The sequence below is a fragment of the Fukomys damarensis genome, unplaced genomic scaffold (assembly GCF_012274545.1).
Source record: "Fukomys damarensis isolate Sample0158 unplaced genomic scaffold, DMR_v1.0_HiC HiC_scaffold_16, whole genome shotgun sequence".
In the NCBI taxonomy this organism is placed as follows: domain Eukaryota; kingdom Metazoa; phylum Chordata; class Mammalia; order Rodentia; family Bathyergidae; genus Fukomys; species Fukomys damarensis.
The window spans coordinates 28908105-28916477 of record NW_022900928.1 but is presented as its reverse complement, the minus strand read 5'-3'; the positions used below and the strand labels follow the sequence as shown (position 1 = coordinate 28916477).

The 8373-nt window shown below is 43.8% G+C and overlaps 1 long non-coding RNA gene across 1 annotated transcript; it reads left to right on the top strand.

Moving 5' to 3' along the window:
* Window positions 1-256: 256 nt before the first annotated feature.
* LOC117286320 lies at window positions 257-7516 on the top strand. Its single transcript, XR_004517444.1, has 4 exons — window positions 257-409; window positions 951-1207; window positions 2454-2544; window positions 6836-7516. It is a non-coding gene; the product is annotated as an uncharacterized LOC117286320 (long non-coding RNA).
* Window positions 7517-8373: the final 857 nt, after the last annotated feature.

Here is an 8373-nt window from a genome sequence, read left to right as displayed (position 1 = left end):
CACTAGACATAGGCACCTCCAGTGAGGAGAGGGAATCTTCTATTGCTACTTCCTGGTTGGATGAGCCTGATAGGTCAGAGGAAATTAGTTGAATGAATAAATAAATAAATTTCTCTCAACATTTTTTTTCAGTGCTGATGATAAGCCTCAAGTCCTCACTGCATGTACAGCTCCAGACCCATAGGAAATCAGTACTAAATGTTTCTGAAATAGATCAAGCACCTAACCCAGTTCTTACACAGATCAAAGCATCAAAACAACAAGAAACAAGAGGGGTTGGAGGGAATGAGAGATTATTATTTAATGGGATAGAGTTGGTTTTGCAAGATGAAAAGAGGCCTGGAGAACGAAGGTGGTGGTGATTGTATAACAATGTACCTCACCTGAACACTGAGAAATTATTAAGATGGTAAACTTTATTTATTTGTATTTTATCACAATTGACAATTAGAAAAAAGTTAGATGTGGTGATGCATGCCAATAATCCCAGCATTTAGAAAGCTGAGGCAGGATAATACAGAGTTCAAGGCCAGCCTGGGCTACATAGCAAGTTACAGGCCAGCCTAGGATAAATAGCAAGACCCTGTTTCAAAATATAAAAACAAAATAAAAAAACTGAAAAGAGAAATCTGAAAAAATAAATATATTTTCTAAAATACGTTTTTGAAAAAATAAATAAATAAAATACCACTACTCTCTGAATAAACTCAGGCAGGGAAAGGGGTTAAGGGCTAATCTTCATCACTTCTATTCATGATAGCAAACAGAAAGAAAGGAAACAGGGCTTGGCTGTGCCATACAGTGGGTGGTGTAAGAGACATACCCAGTACCTTTCCAATTAGCCCACCTGCTCTGAGCACCCAAGGCATCAGGTCCTGGGGCCTGCTCCTTTCTGAAGCCAGGAGAAGCATTTGTAGTGGTGAGACAACAGCCTGTTGCCCCTTCTCCAGGGACTCCTTTGTGCAATGTCCTTTAACTTTCACGAAACGAGGGAGTTATGTCAAGCCAGGGAGGCCACAGGACCAAGCCAGTTATACAACCCCAACTTGGTACATAACAAGAACAAAAATAGACACCAGCTCTCCAGAGCTCACTGTGTGCCAGATGCCTGCCAACTGCTTTATCCTACTTAATTCTCACAACAAACTGTATGCTCAGTCCTGTGGCTATCTCCATTGACAAATGGCAAACCCAAGGCACAGGCCAGGTAAGTAACTGGTCTATTCATTTGCAGGAGTGCCGGGTGTGGGAGGAGGAATTGAGGCTAGAATACTGTGCTCTGAAATGCTATGCAGTTCCCTATGTCACAGCTAAGGTAATAGAGTCCCCTAGAACCTTGGTTGACTTCCTTAAATGGACTCAGCCAAGGTGATGTAGAGGTGGAGGTGAGATCCCAATCCCTCAATTTTCACAATGGTGCCTTTCCACCACGAAAAGTCTCACCTGAAAATGAGGAGGTATAGATTGCCCAGAGCCTCTACCTTGAAAGCAATGTGGTAAAGGGGCTGGTAAAGGAATATTTGCCTTGTTGACCCACATCCTGAAAGATCCCCTGACCAGACGCTGCATGTTCTAAGGAGAGGTGATGGTTCAAGGGGACACCCCAAGGACTGAGGGGCCACAGAAGCCTCAAGAAACCTTCCTAACCCAGGGCTGTTGGGGCCTTCAGAGGTGGTGAAGGCAAGCAGATAACACACAGGACAGGGGCCACAGGATTCTTACATCCCTGCCTCACTCCCAGCCTATACAATATTCCCTTTGTACAGGAGTTGCAGGAGACAGTCACAACAAACAGTCCTAGGCCCCATTCCCTGGTTTCCCTGGATGCAGACCCTGAGATAAGGAATTATTAAGGAAATGTCTCAGGGAGAAAAAGAAAGGGCTCAGGGTGGGGAAAGAAACTAAGCAAGCTTCAATTCCAGGGCCAGCAGCCTCAACCTGATCCCTCATGAGGCCCTGGAATGTGACTTATGCCCTGGAGTTTGTTCCAGCTTACAGCAAGGCAGCTGCTTTTTACAACTTAATTTTGGTTGAGAGTCATCTTGGGTGGGATTAGACAGTGTAATTCCCAGGTGTTCACCAGGCTTTGCATGCAGGGACAGTGTCTTCAGCTGTTCACAGTGAGCCCAAGAGAGGCACAGGCAGGCTTAGTAGCACAGAATAGAGCACTCAGAAATGATGCAAAGGAGGGACTGGGGATTTAGCTCAGTAGCACTGTGCCTGCCTTGCAAGCACAAGGTCCTGAGTTTGATCCTTGGTACAAAAAAGAAAGAAATGATACAAAGATGTCTGAGGTCTGGGAGTATGACTTATCAGTAGGGTGCTTGCCCTAGCATATTCCAGGCCCTGGGTTCTCTTCCCAACACTGCAAAAAAACCAAGGGGATGGAGGAATCTGGTGGAGCATGTCAGTGGCCCTTACAGCACCCTCAGGATCTCTCTTTATCATTTCAGGATTCTCTCCAACAGCACTGGACCCATGGGAGGAGTGAGGGGCCATATAGACTGGGTACCCCCAGCATGTTCTTGAGTAGGAGCTTTGCAGGTGAGTGGTCAGAGGAGCCCCAAAGAACTCTAGGTAGCAATTTGGCAGTGGTAAGGAGTCTGGATCTCTGCCCTTTCAGCTCTTGCTATTACACACAGCCATGTCCACTCTGACACATGGGGACAAGAACACACTCGTGTGAATGTGAATGTAGAAAATGTTGTGGCATGTATGGATGTGCACCTACAGACTTATGCACAGGTGTGTACATGTGTTCATGTAAGTCTATGTACACGTAGGGCTACTCTTACGGAAACTGACCCACAGATACGCACACATATTTGTGCACATGTCATCAGAAGTGTGTCTAGCCAAGGTCTTTTTTATTCTTGGCTCTTAGGGAAGGGAAGGGAAAGAGGATGGGCAGGCAGGATTCAGGGCCAGGCCAGTTGCAGCTGGTCACTAAGGACTGAACTTTGGATGGAATGACCCAGATCACGCTGGTCCCAGAGCCCAGGCTCATGTTTGTCCAGAGTTGCCTATGGGGGACTGGTCTGGGAGCTGAGCTGCTGCCCTGCCCCCAAGGTTCCAACTCCCCACCTTTGACCCAGGCTTTAGAGCCAGCCAGGGTCCACGGCCTCCATTTGCACAGATGAAGAACAGTGCAGGGAAGAAAATGAACTGGTTTTCCTGACCCCCCTAGCCATAGCCCTGGTCTGTTCCCTCTCCAGGTGACAAGAGTCAGGGAAGCAGGGAGGTCAGTGCAGAATTGGACCAAGCCTGGCTCTGAGGGGCCTTCAGTCTAGTGGAGGCCATAGGCTTTTGCAGAGTGTGGTCAGTGTTTGGGCACAAGGCAGAGGCCTTGAAAGCCCAGATGGGATACTAACAGCCTAAAGGGAGTTGGGATAAGGGAAATCTTTCTGGAGGAGGTGAGGTCAGCAATAACATAAAAGACGAAGAAGAACTGGACTTGGACTGTAGAAGGCATCTTACGAAGAGGAAGTAGGTTGTGCAAAATGCTTGTTCTAGGAAAAGCAAGTGCTCTAGGAAGGGAAGTTCTTCCATGAGAGGAGCTGGGGCGGAAGACAGGAGCCAGAAGCCAGAAGCCAGGCTGTAGTAGCCAAAACCCTGGGCCATCCTGAAGGCACACAAACCCCACAGAAACTTCAAATCAGGGCACTCGTGTGGCCAGACTAGGCTGAGAAGCTGTTTCTGGCTTAGGACAGATCTGAGATGGAAGATAGGGCAGATGACTCAATGGGGGCTGACAGAGGTTTTACAGGCAAGAGAAAATAGGGTATTTTGTGATTATTGACAGAATAGAAGAATAGAATATTTCCTTAAAATTTTAATTGGCAAACTTCAAACCAGCTATTTGAATATACTTTTTTGTAACAGAGGTCTACAAATAAGAACAGAATTCTTTTTTAAAGGATAACATTTCACTTAAAGCTATGGTCCTGTCATCAGATTGATTGCAAGTGTTTGTCTGCAAAAACTCCCCTTGGCTCACAGATCATTTGAACAAAGGCTGCAGTTTGCTGACCCCTGGTCTGGACTGATGGGGCCTCAGGGGACATGATGAGAAACTAGAAGGCTCTTCCCCGCCTTTCTCACCCTCTCCCTGCTAAACCACATTACTAAGCATCGCTCAGTTCCTAGGAGGGAATGAAATCCTTTAGCTAATAGGAAGAAACTAAGTATATAATTATCCTCAGGGTGAGAAGGACCTCAGAGGTCCTTCTCCAGACTTTTCCTAGGGTAAGATTAACATATATGTGCTTCTTGGAGATATGGAGACTGATCTTGATTGGGTTTGTCCTACAAATTGCTAACAGAACTGGGATTTGAATTCAGGATTCAGGATCCCCAGCCCTGGTTCCTTTGCTTGTACCACCATGTCCTTACCATGGATCCTGACCAATGTGAAAGAGAGCAGCACTTGCAGAAGGAGTGGTATTAGGGTTCGTCTGCCCAAGACAAGGTGGTCTCAGGCTCCTGCCTTCCCCTTCCACCAGGCACATGGTAGATCAGCCTTTCTAATTTACTTATATTTACATATGTAACTCCCAGACAGGGATCTGAAGTTCAGGGAGAATTAATAATTTGCCTAGAGTTTGTGGTAGGTTGAAATGACCCCCAAGGGTATCTATGTTCTAATCTTTAGAACTTGTGAATGTTACATGGCAAAAAAAAAAAAAAGAAAAAAAAGAAAAAAAAGAAAAAGGAGTCTTTGCCAATGTGATTAGGTCATGGTTTGGGAATAAGGAGATTATCCTGGATTATCCAGATGGGCTCTAAATGCCATCACAAGTGTCCTTATAAGAGGGAGCCCAATAGATTTTTATCAAACACAGAAAGGAGAAGGCCACGTGATGACAGAAGCAGAGATGTGATGATATTACTGGTTTTGAAGATGGAAAAAGTCTATGAGCCAAGAAATGTAGCCCTAGAAGCTGGAGAAGATGAGGAAACAGATCTTTCCCTAGAGCCTCTGTAAGAAAGGTGGCCCTGTTGATGCCTCGTAAAGGTGACATTACTACCATTGCTTTCAGACTTTCAGCCTCCAGAACCATGAGAGAGAGTAACTTTCTATTGCTGGGGATTGAACCTAGGCCCTGACACATATTAGGCAAGTGCTCTACCACTGAGTCACACCCCCAGCTCATTTCCATTGTTTTAAGGGACCAAGTTTATCATAGTTTTCTTTAGCAGCCTCAGAAAACAAATACTGCGTCCCATAGCAATTTTCTTAATTGTCAGTAAGCTTCTAATTTTAGAATAGTTTTAAATGTATATAAAGTTGCAAAAATAGTAGAGTTCCTATATACCCTTCACCCTAAAATGTTACCCTGTGTTACTATACATTTGTCACAACTAGAGACCCAAGACTGGTACATTATTATCTTCTAAACTCAATATTTTAACTATAGTTTTTCCTAATGATTTATGTCTGTCCTTAGATCCCACCCAGGATGTCATACTACATTTAGTTGTCGTGCCTTACCCTGTTCTGGTCTGTCTCAGTTCTCAGACTTTCCTTGTTTCTGATGACCTTTAGTTTTTTGTTTGTTGGTTTGTTTTCTGGGTTTTTTTTGGTATCAGGGAGCGAACGCAGGACCTTGCACTTGCAAGGCAGGCATGGTGCCACTGAGCTAAATCCCTGGCCCTGATGACCTTTGTTTTTGTTGTTTGTTTGTTTGTTTGTTTTTTGAGACATGGTTTCACTATGTAGTTGAGACTGACCTGGAACTCACTATGTAGCCCAGGCTGGTTGCGAACCCACAGCAATCTCCTGCCTCACCTCCCTGGGATTACAGGCGTGCACCATTACACCTGGCTGATTACCTTCAGTTTTGAGGAGTACAGGTCAAATGTTATGAAGAATGTCCCCAAATTTGCATTTATTGAATGTTTTTCTCTTGATTACACTGGAGTTATGGAGTATGGGAGGAAGACCATAGACATGATGTGACACTCTCAACACATCATATCAAAGATACACGTTAACTTTACTTTTTAGTTTTTTTGGTACTGGGGATTGAACTTGGGACCTTGTGCTTGGGAGGCAATCAGCGGTACCACTGAGCTAAATCCCCAGCCCCATGCTATCAGTATGACTTATCACAGTGACATTAACCTTGGTCACCTGCCCAAAGGAGTGTTTGCCAGGTTTTTCCATGATAAAGTTTGTCTCTGTACCTGCTTCTCCACCCAACTCTTTCTATAATCCACTCTTGGAAGGAAGTTCAGTTCCACTTCCTTGTGAGAAGAATAGCCTTAAAAATTACTTGGGTTTCTTCTATAAGAGAGATACAATTTCCCCCCATTTACTTATTACTCTATCATCTCTGTCAGTGTATGAGCAGGGATATTTATTTTGCACTTTAGATTAGAATCCCAATGTTATGTATCTGCTTTGTTGCTCAAGTTGTTCCTGCCTTGGTTATTGGGAGCTTTTCCAGTCTAGCTTCTATGCAAAATGCTCTATCATCTTATTTCTGATCATGTCTTTCCTTTCTGGCATTTTTCCTGCTCTAGCCCTTGATTCAGCCATTTCTCCCAGTATCTCAGGACCCCCTCCCTCATCATTTTAGAGAAAGGAGTTAGAAACAAAGATCTGGGCTCTACATGTACTAGTTGCTACCTGGGTGCTATTGCTTCTGGCCTCTCTCAGAGACATAAGAAATACATAGATGTATGTATACTACTCCATGTTTACACACATATTTATAATTATTTCTGAATCTGCCCGTATGTACTATAGTAAGCTAAAAGTACGTTGATACAGATGTGTCCCACTAGAATCCTTTACCATATCAATCACCATAGCTGTTTTCCATTTCAACAGTGAGGAAACTGGATCCCAGCATCTGTCTGATTAGTCTTCTAATATCATATACAAGTCCAGCCATTTCTCAACTGTGAATCTGCACCTAAGAGAAATTTAGCTCTACCAACTTCATAACAAGTTTGTGTTACCTTATTCTGACGTAAGTCTTGCAGTTTCAGATTGAAATCCTTTTTCTCTGAGTCACTTAGGTCCATCCTTTATACTACCCACTTCCTTCAGTGGTGGTTCTCACACATCTATGGTCCAAATTCAAATTCTTTCAGCAGCACAGTCCATATTTCACTCTTTAGTTTCACACTTTAGGGGTGAGTTTAAGATTTAAATCCTATACATTAAAATTCACTTTATGGTTGTAACCAATCATTACACCAAGTAGACTCCAGTACAACATCCCATGGATTTATTCCACACCCTAAAAATGTCCCTGAGCTTCCCCAGTCAAAGGCTCCCTAAGTCCCTCAAACTTGCTGATCTAGTTTTGGTCCCTACATTTTATCCTTTTCCTGAATGTCATCTGAATGAAATATTTCAGTGAGTAGCCCTTCTGGTTGGGTCTTTCACTTAGCAAATGTGAAATTGATTTAAAATTCATCCATGCTATTGTGTGAATTAGAAGCTTATTTCTTTTTACTTCTGAAGAGTATTCATTGTATGGAAATATCACAGTTTGTTATTCACTCGCCCTATTGAAAGATATGTTGGTTATTTCCAATTTTTGGTGATCATGAATAAAGCAGCTACCAATATTCATGGCAGATTCTTGTATCCTATTTTGTATTCTTGTTTTCAAATCCATTGGGCAAATATTAAGGAGCTCAGTTGCTGTTGATTAACTTTGTGAGAAACTGTCAATCTGTCTGTCAAAATGGCAGTCAGTACCATTTTGAACAGTTATCTTAAATTACACAGTTTAAATCCAACTTCTTTGATCATCCTTTTGCTTCGTGAACTGGTAAATCGGATAACACTTCACAAGACAGACAACACAGGCCATATAGTCAGATCTAAGTTCAAATCTGACTGTTCTACTTGCAAACTGTGTGACCACTGACAGGTTACTTAACCTCTCTGACTTTCATGTTGGGACTTAACTCTTCAAATACACATGATATGTCACAGGTCAGGTTCTCCAGGAGGTGAATTCTGAGATAGTGTTTAGGCTTCAGGATGTTTATTAGGGACAACACTTGGGGTCAACCCCTGGGGAAGGAAAGCAGGCAGCAGCATTAGGTAGAGGGAAAAGTCCAGCTGCACTGGCCTGTCGGAGGTGTCCTATGTGGGACTAGAGTGACCAGATCTGCCATTGGAAGTGTGCTGTTGCAAAGGCAGCTGAATTCTGCAGCAGAGGGGGTCTCAGAGGGGCTGATGGCTGGAGCAGCAAGTCCTTCTTTCAGGGGCATCTGGGTGGCACATTCCTCTGTCCCCATCCCCAGGCAGCAGAAAGAGCAGTGGGTGAGAGCTGGAGGACCAGGCCCCACGCTCCCTTTCCAGCTGTATGACACGAAACAAGTGTCACCCTCTGGGAGTCTCCTCAG